The 18,620-nt window shown below is 37.9% G+C and overlaps 1 pseudogene; it reads right to left on the bottom strand.

The window, feature by feature from the left end:
* Positions 1–1,806: 1,806 nt before the first annotated feature.
* LOC114044376 lies at positions 1,807–2,512 on the bottom strand (annotated as a pseudogene).
* Positions 2,513–18,620: the final 16,108 nt, after the last annotated feature.

Here is an 18,620-nt window from a genome sequence, read left to right as displayed (position 1 = left end):
CATATATGGAGACCTAGATTTCAGTTATATTCTGAGGTTCCCCAAAGGCATTTCTAAGTACAACCAGAATTAAATAAAGACATATTTAATTCTTGGTGGTGACTCAAAGATTGGATCTGACCATTCCTTAGTTCACCATTGGCCCCTTTCTTTGAGGACCAAAGGGCCACTAATACCACTTCTGAAAGCATTTGTTCACTAGGCCAGCGTTCCACTTTAAATTCCACATTTTATTTCCCCTGACTTAAATAACACTGCTCCAAAGACATAGACAGAGTTGAGTTGCTCCCTTTTGGAAGCCTGAACCTGTCCTACTCTCATGATTCTATTACTAGCTCCACCTTACTACACCTGTGTCCTACCTCAAAGTTTTCCTGCTCCTCCATCACCTTCTTCCCTATAGAAGTACAATTGTTGTCAGAAGGCCTCTGAATTTTCTGCCCCAAGGAAAATTCTCCACCTTAGGGCAAAGTTCTGATTGCCCTAACTCTAAGCCAAACTCTGATGTCCTCTGTGAGTAGAAAAGCAGCCTGCTCAAATGTAGGCATTGAACATATTAATCAGTATTCACTGGCTTATGTTTTAACTTTTATAATTATATATCAGTTGAAGTTTGTCATAAAATAGTTAAAATAGGGAGAAATTACTTATGAATTCAATCAATAATTCATTTAAATAATGAATATGGAACATATTAGCATTATGTAATGTTCACTTAAGAATAAAAATGTTTTCTTTAGCCTCCCCATGTTTTATTCAGTAATGTTGATCACTTTTATTAGGCTTTGAATTGATATGAAGGAAACTGTGGGCATAAGGGATTATGAAAAAGAGTAAATGAGAAACAATAAACCCCAGGTACTTCATACAACCTGTGAAGAAGAAATGAATTCTGCATTCAGAAATCTCCCTTTTATAGATTGTAGGATGTGGACTTTACTATTTTACAGAAATCTTTTAATGTTTGAAATGGGTTAAATTGTTTTATTTATCAAATATAATATTATTTTAAAATAATAATAGATTCTACTCTATTACTATACTTATTATTATACTACATTAATAATTCCACACTATTAAGACTCACAGAGGTGAGCTTAACAGCCAGTTGGATTATGGACTCTAAGCAATTATGAGAAATACTTGGGGACAAAACAAATTGCAGCATGTTTTAATAATTGATTAATACTTAGCATGAGCTCACAGAGAGTTGGATATGAGAGTTATAAAGGACCATAGTAGTCATTGAAATGCCCACCATAATATATCCAACAGTGTCCATCTTCTGTTTGAAGGCCTTCAAGGATGGGGAATCCACTATCTTTCAGGCAGTCCCTTCACCCTCCAAGGAGATAGTCCATATGTCTGAAGTTCATTTCAAACACCTTGTCATGGGTTCCATCAAAATGTTCCAAGTGCTGTTGAATGACAAGAATATTGCACAACATTCAACCCTCAGACAATTCTCATATGATCAAATAATTAATTGGTCTTTAGAAAGGTGGACAACATGAAAAATTGAAATAGGTAGAGACTAGCTCCCAATCCCTGAATAGAAAGTATGACCATTTCTCTGATGATGAGACTTTACCTCCAGATGAAATTGGGTGAGGGAAAAAACACTTTTGAATTCTTCCTTGAGAAGGGTTGACAAGGGGAAGAAACTTCTTCCATAGTGGTAACACTTTCTTTTCTTCCTCTCCCACCCATCCTTGGAGAAAGTTCTAACAGCAATGTAATTTTCTTTGTGTAAAACTTCTGCTTTCAGAAATCTTGGGACTAGTTCAGCTAATTGATGCATTCCCTTTAGTAGCTAGATATGCCCATTTCTTTGAGAAAACCCTCTCTACACTGAGAAGCGTGGTAAATCATTGATAGGGAGAAAGGACACAGGAACCTCAAGAGAACAGTAAAATGCTTCCAATGATGAGCAGATTTCATGGATGAGATCTTTCCAGCAAATGATACCAAACTTCTCTAGTTGGTCTTCAATACAAGTATTATCTGTTAAGGAGATATTCTTATAAGTTATTCTGGTTTGTCCTCATTTAAGGATGAGCTCACAGACAGACTTCAGGTTACCTTAACTCCACCTTCCATAGGGCTCTATAATTTTCAGTTCCCTTATGGAAGATAGAGTCATCTAAATAAAAAACATCACTATAAATCTTCAGAAAAAAAAGATTCTCTGATTTTTGTCACCTGGATCTTCACTCCATCAATCCTCTGCATACAGACTGCAAAAGCAAGATGTCCATCCTATAGCACATGAAACCTAGGCTTTAATTATAGGTACCTTGAGATGAACAACATCATAGAGAATGCAAGAGGTGTCATGGACAAATGATTCCATATACCTCAGTTTGGACTGATTCCTTTTCTTTGACTTCCTCTTTTTCAAAAGTGCCTTCTTGGCCTGAGTGACTTTGAAATATTGATTAGCTTTCCTCTTCTTCAGGAGGTTCTCTGGAACCAAAGGGATCTTTCTTTTTCTGGGCTCAGTTTCAGCCATCTCCCCATGCCTCTCATGGAACATCTAGCCCATTTCATTTCTGAACAGCTCTAATGTTTGGTTTTTTTTTTTTGCAATTTAAAAAAAAATTAACAAATACAAAATAAGAAAAGAAAAAAATAATCAAACTTAAATACTAAAACTAAAATAATACAAAAGAAAAAAAGAAAAAAAAGCATTGCCATGTTCACAAAAGAACATGAGAGAGGAATAAAATTATGCAGCAAAAAAATTTCCATTTCAAGAAAACCTATACAATAAATACTATGTGTTGTGTTGAGAGCTGTCCATCTTTGCTTCTTTGTTAGTTTTCTTTTGATATCTGCTGCACACTCTTTACTTTGTTCTTTTCTGACTTTTCTACCCCCCCCCAACCTGCAGAAAGCTACAACTAAGTATGGATATACTTATGTTTACATATATTATATATGTATATATACACATATATACACATACATATATAGATATATGCACACTAAGATATACATATATACATATTCATATGTATGCCCATGGATACATACACTTACTTATACATATACTTAGAGATCTATAATCATACTCCTATATAGACATATACTTTCATACATATCTATGTAAATTCGTACTATACTTATTTGTCTTTGAACAGCTCTAATTGTTTGGAAGCTTTGTTAGACATTAAGCCTGGATTGGCCTCTTTGCAACTTCTACTCATTATGCCTGATTCTAGCCTGTGGGGACAAACAGAATGATTCTCATCCCTGTTCCACTTAGAAACCCATTAAATGTTTGAAGAAAACTATCATGTTCCACCATGTCTTCTCCAGGCTAAACATCACTAGTTATTTTTTTCCTTTTGATAATCATATGTCATGGGTTCAAAGCTTTAATAATTCTAGTTGCCTTCCTGTGATACCTTTACAAAGTATCAAAGCCCCTCTTAAATGCTAGTGTCTCATATGGGACATTCTCATTTGTATAGTTCTTTAAGGTTTATAATGAACCTTCTCCAAAACAAACCTTCAAGATAGGTAGTGAAAATAACCTAATTTTTATGTTTCTGATGAAAAATTAGGATATGAGAGATATCCAGATTCCCAAAACTAGTGAGTGTTGAAACTGGGATCTGAACTCATGTCTTCTGATGCTGAGCTCCTGTACTCTTTTCTTCTTGATCACATAGTCTTCTTATTAATATATTGTTATCTATACTCCATTCATTAGGAGTTGCACATTAAATGGCTTAACCAGCCAGAATAAAACCATATATATATATGGTTATGATGCCTTTGTCAGATATGATACCTTTGAGTGTCAAATAGTTGTCATGGGCTCATGTCCTTTTCCTTATAAGAAAGGCAGCTCAAGGCTTCCAACCAAAACAGATGCAACAAATCAGATGACTAAATGCAAGATACATCAATGGCAGAAAGATATGGTAGCTGACAGCTGAGAGAAGAGAAAGAAAAATTATAAAAATGCAACTTTCCTGGGCCCAGAGAGGCTGTAATTTGCTGAAGACCACATGTAGTGAATGATAGAAGAAGGATTATGAACCCAGATCCTTTGACTCCAAAGCCAGGGATCTACTCATAATGGTGACCCCAAATCATCAAGAAATCATTAAATTATTTTGGTAGATTCTGTATGAGAAAGCAGGGAAGTGTGGAGCCTATTAGAAGGATTTCCATCAAAAATGGTTATAGAAAATTCACTTATGCAGAACATCTCATTCCCTGTTAACTAGAGATAAATGAGATATTATACAATTATTATACTATGATACTGTACTTCAAGCACAAATATCAGTTATTTAAATTCATATATTAGGCTTCCTCCCAAAATACAAAATTAAAAGGGCTTCTTTACCTAACATAAAATGAACAGTTTTCTAAAGGAGAGGGAACTCTTTTCTTCCCAGCTCTTGTCCTGGGAATTTTTTTTATTATAATAATAAAATTATTTCATAGGAAATTCTCATTTATCTGAAATGGTTATGGGATAAGGTACTCTAGTTAATAATAATAATTGTTAGCATTTGTATAATGTAATGCTTTCAAAGCACTTTATGCATATTATCTCATTTGATCCTTACAACAACCTTGGAGGTGGGTATTATAATTATCCCCAATCTACAAACAAGGAATCAGAGGCAGACAGAGATCAAGTGACTTGCTCACCATAAAAAAGCTAGTAAGTATCTAAGATGCAATTTGAATTTAAGTGTTCCTAATTTCAAGTCCAACATTCTATCCATTGTATTACTCAACTGAGTGTAGATAAACATAGAATAAATAAAAATAAAAGGGAGAATAAACATAGAAACCTAAGTTCAAATTCCACTTCAGATAATTACTACCTATAGGATGATGAACAAGTAGAATGTCCCAGGTCTTGGTGATTGGCCTTCTGATGTTCAGCATTTTCACAGATGACTTATAGATATTGATAATATATTTATTACATTTGCAAATGGGCTATAGCCAGATGGGATAGCTAACACTCTGGATAAACAGAATCAGAACCCAAGAGAATCCCCAAAGTCAAGACTACCATGCTGATTCCAGTAAGGTGAAATTAAATAAAAAAATAAATGTAAACTCTTACACTTGGGTTCAATAAATCAATTTCACAAACATCAAATGTTGGAGCCATGGTTGGACAGCAATTCAGCATACAACAAAGCTAATGTGATCTTATCCTATATTGAGAGGTATGTCCTTAAGGAATTAATTAATTAAGGAGGTGATAGGCTTAGCTTTGAGAAGAACATGCTCAAGGGGAACAGCATAGCTGTTTTCAAGTTTCTGAAATGTTGTCATGGCAAAGAAAGCTTGGTCTTATTTTGTTTGTTCTCAGGGGAAATAACCAGAAGAACCTTAGTATAAAGTACTGATTATTTTGTTAAGTGGATGCTTTACTGCAAGGGATGAAAGAACAACATTTGTGAGTAGAACACTGATGAAATCAGCTTGAGAAGAAACATAACCAAGAGACAATTCTTGAGAGGTCAAGAGAAGTAACAGTGTCTATCAAAGGTAAAAACTCTGATTGAAGGTGTGCATAGCTGCAAGACATTGTTGTCCATCAGTTTATTTACATAGGACAATTTTGAGGAGGTTGAAAGATATAACTAAGAATCTATAAGTCAAATAACTATATGGGTCCAATCAGACAATTATGTAAGGATTTTTGGAGACAGAACTGACAAAAGTGGTATGTGATTTTTTTCAAGTCCTAAGAAAGAGCTCAACCATTAAACAGAAGGCAGCCCTGCTTTGAGGTATTGGAAATGCAAAGAACACGAGCACAAAAATCATCAGAAGAATCCAGGAATAGAACACACAGAAGACAATGAGAGAAGTTGCTTAAAGAAACCAGAGATCAAAAGATCAAAAGCTTGAGAAGCCAGCACGAAAAAATATAGAGAAATTGATTGAACAAGGTCAGTCTTCAGTTGCTTGGCTGAGAGGTAATTGTCTAGAGAAATAAATCCTTTAGCTTACTGAAGAGAAGGATGGTCTTATTGTCCTTTAATGCCACCTATAGACTAAGAAAAGGGAAGCCAGCCCTTCAGGGACTTAGCTCTATTTCTCCTTTATTGCACTTGATATGAGGAAGAACCTCCTCTGCCCTCTAGAAAACAGAGTTGATTAGCTTTGATGATTTCAGGGTTAAGATTGTTTTTCAATGAAAAAAAAGTATAAAGCTAATGTAGTTTACTAAGAGCATAACACTTCTTCAGCCCCCTGCCAAAGGTGCCTACGCATTAAAATTACTTGACACTCCTTTAGTGTTCTAAGAGCACAATAGAAATGACTTCATGCAGTAGGAGAGCTGTGAAAATTGAAAGGGGTACAACTGTCAGAGAAATGGTTTGACCAGCAGATGACATGTGGCATAAATTATTCCCTAAATAGAACAAAAATAAAAACCTGCAGTCTGGAGTCAAGGCTTCAGACACCTAGATCTCTCTACTCATATGTCTGCTTCTTAGTTTCTAGAATGTGTACCATTTTCATTCCATGAATACATTTTTGTACTGGTGGGAGAGCACGACCCAGATTCATGGTTAGTATGTGATGTTTTGATTATTCCTGCTTTTGCCTTCTATTAAATTAATTTTATTATAACTATTCTTTGTTTTTCTGATTTAACAAATGTTTTATGTTTGAGCATTAATGGTGCTGTTGTGACTTTTATGTAAAAGCACATCAATGGGGGCTCAGGAGCTATTTTATTGAGTGACAGGAGTGCAACTTCCTCATACCAAAGTTAACCTTAGGACCTGGGAATGAATTGTACCATGTCACTACCCCTCTAAACTTTCAAGAACCATTCTGAATTTGTGAAGTAAAGTACAGGTGGGGTAAGTAAGCTTTAGTTCCAGGGAGAGAGGGAGTTTGCAGACAATTGAGGAGTTGGTGGCACACCTGGTATACATTAGGATCATGGGCTTAAATCTGGAAGAGAACTTAGTGTCCATCTAATATAACTCTCTAAGTTCATAGATGAGAAAAATGAATCCCACAAAGATTATATGACTTGGCCCAGATCACAATTTCTAAGTCACCCCATTCATTTAATAAATGAGCAAAACAGACCTAAGAGAATAAATATTGAAGAGGCCTAATTCATCTGTATACATCTATTCATTCAGAAGAAAAAAAATGCATGTGGTTGGCTTTCAGAGCAACAGCTCAGTCCTCTGACACTGCAGGTATACATGCTGTGATCTTTCTAATTTTTCAAGGGTTGCAAGAAATCACCTTGTCAGTCATCCAGTAAATATTTATTAAGTGCCGATTATGTACCAGGCAATGTGCTAAATGCTAGGGATACAAAGAAAGGTAGAAGACATCCCTCATCTCAAAGAGCCCACAGTCTAATGAATCCTGCCAATCCTGATAATAATAGGTTCTAATGGAATTGAAACTCCACTCATGCCTCTTGTAGCATATGCCTGTTAACATCCCCAGCATCCTTTAAAAATGTCAATGACCTCAAGACAAGGATAGCAATGCCTCACTGAAGGAGACTAAATGGGCCCTGCATTTTTATATAGAGCAGATTTTCCAAATTGGTCCAGCCTGCGTAAGAAAACAAAACAGAACAATTTTTAATGAAACTTGGGGCATCTCATGTCCACATCTGCCATATTTTTGCTTTCCTAATGTTATTGATAGTGTTCAGGCTGAAAGAACCAACCTAGAGAGAAGATACTCAATGAATGCCAATCTCAGCCCAGCCCTATATAGGATAACAGATTCTAAGCTGGTGATTTAATTTAGCCCCACCATTACAGAGGAAGAAAATGATGCCCAGAAAAGATTTAAGATCAAAGATTCAAAACAGAAAAGGATATTATCAATCATCTAATCTAACTCTATCAATTTACAAGAAAGAAACTGAGGCCCCGAAATGTGAAATGACATGCCCAAGGTTATACAAGTAGTCAGTGGCAGAGTTGGCAATCATTTCTAGGTTCTGTAACTCTAAAATTCAGGATTTTAGATCTTCAAATCCCCCATGGCACTGTGATAGTTCCTCTGATCCAATAGCTTGAATTCTACTAATAGATCTCAGAGACCAATCATATGGATGTTTAATCCACTTGGCACTGCCACATGCTTTCTATCCTCTATTAAAATCCCTCTCTCCTTGATTTGTTGACCTTCCCAAAAGAGAAGGCAGGGTACTCAGTTTACTAGGAAATACTGGGATAAATGGTCCCTTTTTCACTTTAGATCATCATCACCATGATTTGGGGTGATTCAAAGTATCTCCTTTATTTCACAAAAAGAGCAGGGACTTCCTCATCTAGCCCTTTGGAAATGGTATGTTGATTCTCTTAAAAGCAGCCAGCTAGACTGTGACATGTCAATCTAGAATGAAAGTTTAAAATGGGGAGGGGCAGGACTAGATACTTGGTTGTCTGAAAAAGATCTAGATACCTTAGTGAACTGCTAGCTCAACTTGAACTGCCCAGAATGCTGGTAATTCCATATATTGCATTAACAGAGGGAATAGGTTCCATTGATAAGCAGGTGATTATCATTCCTTGCTCTGCGCTGGTCAGACCATGTCTGAAGTTCAAATCCACCATGATTTTGGGGAAGGCTATTAACAAATCAAATATAATGCAGAGGATAACAACCAAGGTGAAGAAGGGCCTTGAATTCCTGCCATGTGAGGACTAGTTGAAAGAACTGGTGCATAGCTTGGGGAAGAGAAAAGTTAGATGGGGACCTGGTGCTTGTTGTCAAGTATTTCAAAAATTGTTAAGTAGAAGAGAAATTAAATTTGTTCTGTTTGGTTCCAGAGCGTACAGTTGGGAATAACAGCCAGAAGCTATAATGAGGTTAATTCTGATGTATCACAAGGAAACACTACATAACAATTGGAGCTCTTGAAAAGTGGAATGGGAGGCCTGTGAGAGGTAAGGGGTGCCTTCTCACTGTGATCTTTAAGCAAAAGTTGGAGATCACTTGTTAGATGCTTTATAGAGGGGATTCTTTTCCAGATATACATTGTACTAGATATTTACAGAGTTGGATTGCAATTCTGACTTGGTAGGATTCTGTTAAAGGCCAGTGATATTCTGAGTATGTGCAATACAAAAGTTCCATGCTTCCTTGAGTAATGCCCTGCCCCTCTACACATGTCCCTTAAACCCCAAACCCTCCTCCCCAATTTCAGTTCCATCTTCCTTAGAACCATGGAACCTATAAACCATTTGTTAAACATATATTTATCAATCTTCTATTGTGTGCAAGGCAATGAAGCAGTATCTGGGGATTCAAACTGAGGAAAGCAAAATAGCTTTTGCCTTTATGAAACCATTGATGCTTCAACTTAAACCTGGAAGAAGAAAAAATCACAAGTCACTTCCTGGTACTAATTAGCCGTCTTCCTAAGCAAATCCTTTAGAGGAGGCACACAGATGATGTTAAGTGACAGCTGCAAGCTTGAGAAATAGCTAGAAGGCAGGTAATCTACAAAAAGGAGGAATTATTCTCTTTTTAAATCACAGAAGTTTGCAGGCTATTCATTATAGAGTTAAATTGTGGTTCATACCTTGAAGTAGAACCAAATTGCTGGTCAGATGATTTGCCTCTCTCACCTCCACACTCACTTCAAACTTGACCTGGAGCAAGTCCTTTTTTCTTTTCTTAACTTCTGTTGTCTGGGTTGGGTCAGAAATGATCGCCAGGGTCTTTTCAGACCCAGATACTGTTATTGCTATGCTTCTACTTGCTCAGTTGTCCTTAAGAACATACTTGTTTTATGACCCAGGAAAGTGATGATATTTATAATGATGACTGATATCATCTGGGGAAATCACAAAGGGCTCTTCACAAAAGGTCAAAGTCTCTGATCTAACATTCTTTGGATGTTTAAAATCCAATTCCCCTAAAAGCAGACACGTAGAATATTATGTGTCATTCTAGAAAGACTATGATATCATTAGTTGAGCAGTCAACAAAAGCATATTAATTGCTTACTATCAAGTCAACAAGCATTTATTCAGCCTTTACTATTTGCCTCTATTATGCAAAATAGCAAAAAAAAAAACCAGTTTCTGCCCTCAATGAGGTGACGGTCTAATGGGAGAAGGAAGAAGAGTGGATGGACAGCATACAAACATCTATGGAGGCTCAGATTCTTATAATCTAGCCACTGCTGGGATTCTTATAATATAGCCACTGCTTAGATTCTTATAATCTAGCCATTGCTTACTCATGTTCAGACTCCTTAAGAGTCTGCCCAATATGATGGATGTTCTAATAAACCTTGTCTTTGGTTGAGAGAAGGCTTGGGTCGAATTCTTTTGGGCAAGACCTGCGTGCTGTGATATTGGGGTCTTAGCACCCCTAAATCTTTAAACCACATTGTTTTGGTGGCCCATACGGGGAAACTGCCTAACCCTAAATTCTTCTCCAGTCAAGACTGGAAGGTATGTAAGCCCCACCCCCCCTTCTTGCTCTGCAGTTAGGGTTGCTCTCCAAGCACCAAAGCTTGGAGGTGCTTTTCAGGCAGACAGTCATGAGGCTGTCTCCCGCTCAGCTTGACCCTCTCAGGCTCTTTCTTGGTCCACTGGGTCGGTTCAAAGTCATGGACCTGGGTATACCTTCCACAGCACAGAGGACAAGGATGAATGCCCTACCTGGAAACATATGCCCAATTCTGTCAGTTCTCTTGGCGCTAGAGAATTGGAGAAAACTGCAGTTCTTTTTGGTTTCCTGAGGCTTACTTATTCCTTTCCCTTTACACCTCTGAATCCTCCTTCATGGAGGTTACAGGGAAAAGTTAGAACAGCTAAAATGTCTTGGCAGATTCTGGAGGTTTTGTGACTGATTATTTTGCAGCTCCTGCTTACAACAATGGTCACTCCTTTCTCCCACTCCCTTCCCTTGAGTCAAGAAGGTATCTGTTAACCCCTCTCATAAGAGAAGAGAGTTTCACCTTTTACTGCTCACCTTTGATTTCACCCTCCCCCACCTGGGAAAGGAAGGAGGGGTGAGGGGCAGCAGCTACAGCATGGGCTTCCCTGGCAATGGGCCAGTGGGCCAGCCCACTGGAGTTACACTCTCTGCAGTAAAGTTTGAATACTTTGCAGTTCAGTTCAAGAAAGGACCTCCATGTCTGGCATCTTAGCCTGCCAGGTGATCTTCAGAATCATCCTAAGACAATTCAAATGGAAGCAATTCAGGTTTCTGGCCTGACATTGGTGCACTGTCCAGGTTTCACAGGCATATAACAATGAGGTCAGCACAATGGTTCTGTAGATCTTCAGTTTGTCTGGAAGCATTGCCCAGGTTCAGCATATCCTGCTCAAGGTAAAGAAGCTAGCCTTCAAACTTGGGTTAGCACGCTCTTTTAAAGTTTAGTTTTAACTATTAATGATGAGATGTTGATTCTCTGTGTAAGTAATTTGGAAATGAATTTAACAATTTAACAAAACTGGAGTCACCTGATTGATAATGGGTTTGTTTCAAGTTTCAAATTGGTGAACTTGTTGTATCAGTTATATGAAGTAACTTTTCTTAATTTAGTTACCGCTAAAATAATTGGGCTATTGTTGGTTATTGTTTTAATGTGTAAACTTACCAAAAAGCCTGTTTGGGTTTTGTCTTGCTAAGAATTTGCAATTATATAGAAATCATGAATGATTGGCTTTTTACACCAGGACAAATTTAAATTTGAGATATAAATCCTGGAAAAGTTTTTCATAAGCTGTGATTAATGAAACTTGCTGTTTGAGGTAAAAGCTTCTAGGATTTTATTTTGAGTTGTCTGAAGGATCATAATCCATCGATAATCAATAATCCACCATCTGAGAGAAATGCCACAAGCTACTCAGAGAAAGTGATACTGATGGGAAGTCAGCAATGGGGAAAGCTGAGAGGACAGTTTTAGCCTCAGTCTAAGATAGGATCATCCTGGCTCAGTTTCCCCATTATGTTCCTACGAAAAGGAATATTACCCATCTGGCTATTACTGAGTCTGGCTATGAGGTGGATTTGATAATTGCATGGTTGGAAAATTGAATTATTTGAATCCAAACAGAGCTAAGGATGTTGTATCCTCTAAAAGTTGGGCCCTAAATCTAGTCCCTGCTTTATATCTGGGCCCTGCAGTCTTTTCTATCAGATTTGTGTCTTCCAGACTACAGGCCATTCACGTACAGTTGGTAGCAAATATCAAGTACCAGCCAATGTCTATTGTTCTCTGGATGCAGCCTGTGCTCAGTTCCAGGCAACCTCCCCTTTGGGACTCGAGGCAGGGACAGCTCTATGCCCCTTGCCAGCAGGAAGCAGTTTCAGAAGATGAGACCTTTGGCCCTCACCCCAAAAGAATTTGGGTCCCATTTGTTTGAGGGGGGAATGATGAGGATGAGATCTATACCCCCAAAAAGGAAAAAACCTAGACTTTCCCACATGGCCAAATCTCTGACTTTCTCCAGAGTCTATAATTTCATACCTCCCTATGGCTCCAGGCCACTTCCCACCCTTAATCCTATCTACTCTCCATTCTCCCTTGGCCACCCCTGGAGTTCTATTACCTCACAGACTACTTGGCCACTCCTAGATCCCTCCCATAGTCTTTCTGTATATTAGGCCTATCTTGTCTCCATTAAAATGCTCAGATTCTTATAATCTAGCCACTGTTTACCCATGTTCAGACTCCTTAAGAGTCTGCCCAATATGATAGTGTTCTAATAAACCTTGTCTTTGCTGGGGAAAAAAAAAAAAACATCTATGGACAAACAAGATATATGTATATAGGATAAATTGGAGATAATCTTAGAGGGAAAGGGGTCCTAGAAATGTTTCTTGTTAAAGGTGAGATATTTGCTAGCAAGCCAGGAATTAAAGATGAGGAGGCAGATAATTCTGGTCATGGGGAATAACCAGTGATGATACAAAGTTGGGAGATGGAATGTCTAGCGATAGGAGCAAGCAATATCACTGAATCATAGAGTAAGTTGTAAGAAGACTGGAAAAGTAGAAGTGGCCAGTTTATGGAGAGCTTTAAAAATCAGGCAAAGGATTGTATGTTTGGTCTGAGAGATGGTAGGGATCCACTGGAGTTAGTAGAATAGTTAATCACATTGTAAGACTTGTACTTTAGGAAAATCAATTTGATAATGAATAGAAGATTGACCAGAATGGATAGAAACTTGAGTCAGGGAGACCAACCAGAAAGTCCAAATGTAAGGAGATGAAAGCCTGCATACAGTGGTGGCAGAAAAGAGAAGGTGGTTTATATGAAAAATATTGTGAAGGTAGAGATGATAAGTCTGGCAGTAGATTGTATATGTGGGATGCACACAAGTGAGGAGTTGTGGGAGGATGGTGACGCTGTCAAATTTAGTAGGGAAAGCAGAAATAAATGAAAGCTTTGGGGAAAAGATAATGATTTCTATGTTTGGACATGTTGAGTTGAAGATGCCTATGGGACCTCAAATTTGATATGTCCTAAAGGCAATTGGTGCTATGAGACTGGAGCTCAGGAAAGACATTAACCATATTCATTAATAATAGAGAAGGACTAGAGAGCCCCACTCTCCCTGATTTCTTATCCAATGACCTTTCCACCACAACACAAATTGAATACTTCAAGTGTTCAAAGTAGAGATTATAGAATCATAGATTCCAAGCTGTAAGAGACCTTAGAATATATCTAGTTTAACTCTCTCATTTCACAGAAGAAGAAGCAACTGCCCAAAGAACTTTATGTGGCTTGTGTACCATCAGAAAAGAAGTTAGGAACAGAGCCAGGAGATGAACCTTCTTCTCTACATCCAGAACTTTTGCTCATTCTGTTAAACTGTGACCATTTCAGGGTGCTAAGGAACTACTGGCTGGCTGTTATCCTTCATTCTCAAAGGAGACCAAAATGACATCACTTTGTTAGAGTCAAGTTACAGTGTGTCTGCCTGTGGCTGATCAGACCAATATGAGCTTGGAATGCTTTACCACAGGTCAGACACAAGTAGTCCATGTGAACATTTGGGGTGAATTCTCTAAATTTGGGCATCTTTTGAGCTACTTCAATTGTTTTGTTCATATAACACAACACCTTCTCTGATAAGGGCATGCCATGCTGGGCAGTCTTGTGCCAGTGTCTCCCCTGTCACACAATCAATTCCAAAGTTCTTAAGAGAGACCTTGAGAATGTCCTTGTATCACTTTTTCTGACCACCATGTGAGCTCTGTGTGAATTTTCTATAAAATAGTCTATTTGTTAAGCTTAGGTTTGGCATTTGAACAATATGGCCAGCCCACTGGAGTTACACTCTCTGCAGTAAAGTTTGAATACTTTGCAGTTCAGTTCAAGAAAGGACCTCCATGTCTGGCATCTTAGCCTGCCAGGTGATCTTCAGAATCATCCTAAGACAATTCAAATGGAAGCAATTCAGGTTCCTGGCCTGACATTGGTGCACTGTCCAGGTTTCACAGGCATATAACAATGAGGTCAGCACAATGGTTCTGTAGATCTTCAGTTTGGTAGTCAGTCTTATATCTCTTTTCTCACACCAGAGGTACTAGTCTTCCTTGAACACACCCTACACCCCCTAAGGAGCTTCTATGCTGGTCATGAAAAGGGGAATCTCTCCTATCATAATTCTGTACTTGCAACCCCAGATAAGAAGCGTGCGGTATTTTTCAGAACAGCAAAAGGAGGGAGAAACAATATCCTTTGGGGCTCTGCTTCTTCTCTGCACCAGAGACTCTCATCCATCAGCTTGTCATTGTGGAAAGCCTGCTGATGGCTTCCATAGCCAGGGTGAGGATATGTAAATATAATGGAAATCAGTCAGGGTCCACTTTCTCCTACTGAAAAGGGAATTGAATTTCTCAGGCATGTGGGCAAAGAGATGTTTATTAAATGGTAAAAACAAATACCATAAAGGTGGTGGTATAAAGAGAATGCTGGGCTAATGATATTTTGGAAAGCTACTTCCCCTTTGATGGACACAATTGAGTACCATCTGTGCTTCTGAATATCTCATCTAATGCTCCATTTTTTTAATGGAATTGCTGTCTTGAGTCTCTAGTTGCACTTAGCATGACCTGTTCCATTGCAAAAATGTCTAAAGAATTTGAAATTTCTGAGATGGGACACAGAATGAGAAACAACATGGCAAGTAATAAGTGGTTCATTGCCTATTTGTTCATGTCATTGCATGCTGACAAAGATCAATAGTTTCTTTTAAAGATGGTGCCTGTGGGAATCAAATGCTGCTGGGTATGAATAGCTGACTAGCTTGTGTGCTGGGGTGACAGCGAGTGGAATCAATAACATAGCACCTGGCATTGCTTAGAGGGTTGAACCACCTTCCCAAATGAAAGCATATGACCTGTATCCTCTAACTGCGGATGGGGATGTATGTGGAGGGATAATGGCATAATGAGATACGATTTAAGATGGACTTCATGCTTGTTTTCAGACCAGGCTCCTCTGGACAAGATGTTTATTTGTTTTGTTTTGACTCTGACTGAATTCAATAAATGGAAAATGACCACCTTTTCATGTCAACTGATATTTATTAAGATTCAGCTATGGGCCAGTCACTGTACTAGGTATGGGGCTTACTAAGGGACATGCATATAAATTAAACAATCTCTACCCTCAAAGAATTTACAGCTTAGATTCTAATGGGAAGATACAGCCTATACACAAATTAATAGAAGGGAAATTGAAGGGGGAGAAAGTGCTAACTATTCAGAAAATTAGGGGGAAAGTCATGGAGGAAGTAGAATCTGCATTTAGCCTTGAAAGAAGATGAGGATTCTGAGAGGCTGAGATGAGATCGGGTGCATTTTCCAGCATGGAGGATAGTTTGTGTAAATGTAGAAAAAGGTGGGAGGTAAAGAAATAGTTCCAGAAACATCTTTTTGTTTGTTTCCTTTTTTTCTGGAATACAGAGTTAATTAAGGGAAGTAACATAAAATATCGCAGAAAAGGTAGATGGAATCAAAACTGTGGAAGGGCTTAAATGTCGGAATAAGAAGTTTGTATTTCATGCTATAGGCAATAGGTCACCATAGAAGGTTGTGGAACATGAGAGTGGCCTATTTAAACTTGTGCTTTAGGAAAATTATTTTAGTAGCTCTGTAGAGCATGAATTAGAGAGAGGAGAGACTGAAATAGAGATCAATGAAGAAGCTACTATAGTAGTCCAGGCTGGAGGTGAGGAGAGCCTTAATCAGGTTGGTGGCAATATGAATAGAGAGAAGGGGATAGATAGGACATTTTTTTTGATCCATTCTAATTGCAATACATAGCTGAAGAATGACCTCTTATGAGGAATCCTAAAGTTTTTTGCATGATTTTTAACATGAGCTGTTTTAAGGAGGATGGGATGGATCAGAGCCTAAGGTTTCAGAACAAAGGACTGGAGATAGAATTGGTGTTACAGAACCACTACTGCGTCAGTTCTGAAGGTGCTTAGTAGGGCACAAGTCTCTGGACCAAGTCTCATAAAAGATTTGCAAAGCTTTTAGTTTTAAATACACTTAAATGATGATGACAATGATAATAATAATAATAGTTTACAACCCTAAGAAGCAAATGCAAATTTATAGATTAGGAAACTGAGGCAGAATGACTAAATGACTTGCCCAGGGTCACACAGCTATTAAGTCTCTGAGACAAGACTTGAACTCAGGTTTTCTTGACTCTAGATATAGCACTTTATGCAATAGGTACCATTCTGGCCATTGACACGTACCATTTGATCTACTCTTTGAATGAGGTGGTCATAGAATCACAGATTTGGAGTTGGAAGGGACCTTAGAGCACATATTATCTGAACCCCTTATTGTACATATGGTGAAACTGAGGCCCAGAGAGGTTAAGCAGTTTTCTCAAGATCACTCAGGTAATAAGTAGTAGACCTGAGACTGAAACCCAAGTTTTCTCATAACAAAGCCAGTTCTGTTCCTATTATGCCATGTTGCTTTTAATTTCTTTTAAATAGAAATTATAAAATAATGAAAAGTTTGTTCTTAGAAGGAGTTCCCTAAATGCAGTATACTATCTTCATGGAAGTTACACAAATGCTAATTGGCTCATCTTTCTTTCAAACATCCCAGAAAACTGATAAGGATATATAATTTCTATTCAGAACTTAGGCCAGTAAAAGGGAAAAACTAACACTTGTTATCCATTTCCACTTTTCACACATTCAACAAATGAATGATTTAAGAGTAATTAGATCATAAGAGTCTTCAACACTCAACAGGTATTTTCGGGCTGATCTATTTCTTCCTTTCTTATCAAGATACTGATGTGAGTGACTTTCTAAAAAATTTCAGATAGGTAAAGTAAAACAAGTCCCTTATTTCTCTCTAAGCTCTATGAGGTATCTCTTGAATAATTCCTTGGGAATCAAAGGGAGTGTATATCTAAAGGAAGCAGGAATAAGTAAGGCATTCATTTAAGTCTCTTCTTTCTGGATCCTTTTGAAGAAACAATCTAAAAACATAGTTGGACATACAGGGGGAAGGAAAAGACCATTAAAGTCCAGGGAGAAAATGCATTAAAATAAAATTTCCTTCCAAAATGACTGACATTGCTAAAAGTGTCTGAGATGATTGTATTAGCAATAATTCTATTAGCCATAATTTTTGAATGTAAAATTGTGTGAGCAACTAGCCACTGAAAGCCCAAAGATGTGCCAAGAGTTCCATAATGGACTATTTTGTTCATCATTATAACGACCCTGATATGTGTCTATGAATGATTTCCTGTAAAGTAGATTTAGAAAGAAAGCACTTTAAATTGAGCAGGCTCAGAAAGTGGGTTATTTTTCTTGGTTGGAGCTGAGCATTCAGATTTGTCACATATAGCCACTCCGCAGATGCCAGCAAGTTTCAACTTCCTTTCAAACATGAAAATGTACAACTATAACTTCTGATGGGGTCGTGGAGTGGGTAAAGAACTGAAATCCTCATAAAAGTCAAAATGAGAAAATGATGGGTTCTTATAATGACGACCACAACATGGAAATGCAGAATGAGCTCATTGGTCTCCTATTGCATCTCTTTGGGAACATTAAGTGTATTTCAGAGTATGTTTTGCAGCCTTGCAAACAATCTGGTTTCAAATTCTGACTCTATTAAAAGTGTTTATCAAAAGTCAGCTAGTTTCCCTCACTATTTTACACAGAATTCCTTGATTACAGACTAGCTAGTTAATTGATGGGGACTGATCATAGAAGACTAGGCCCTCAGAGATCATTGCAACTACCTTCTCAGTTTACTGATATAGAAACTGAGGTCCAGAATGGGGAGATAACTTTCTCAAAATCATACACTATACTGCTACCTGTCATTGAGGACTATTGTTAGGCAAGGTACATAATATGTGTTGATCTCATTCTCCTGTCCGGGGGGGGGGGAGAGAGAGAGAGAGAGAGAGAGACAGAGAGAGAGAGACAGAGAGAGAGAGAGTGTAATGGTGCCAAAGGTACTTCTGAGAAGATGGTGAGGGGAATAAAATGAGTCATGAAGAAATATGAAGCTAGACAGAAATATTGGTATAATATTTTATACTGAGAGGTAATAGGAGAAAATGAAGTTCTAAACTCCACTGGTGAGTCTCCGTGGGAGCT

The sequence above is a fragment of the Vombatus ursinus genome, unplaced genomic scaffold, assembly GCF_900497805.2.
Source record: "Vombatus ursinus unplaced genomic scaffold, bare-nosed wombat genome assembly UNPS02014773.1, whole genome shotgun sequence".
NCBI classification, from domain to species: domain Eukaryota; kingdom Metazoa; phylum Chordata; class Mammalia; order Diprotodontia; family Vombatidae; genus Vombatus; species Vombatus ursinus.
Note: the sequence above shows the minus strand (reverse complement) of the source record. Positions and strands in the feature narration are given on the sequence as shown.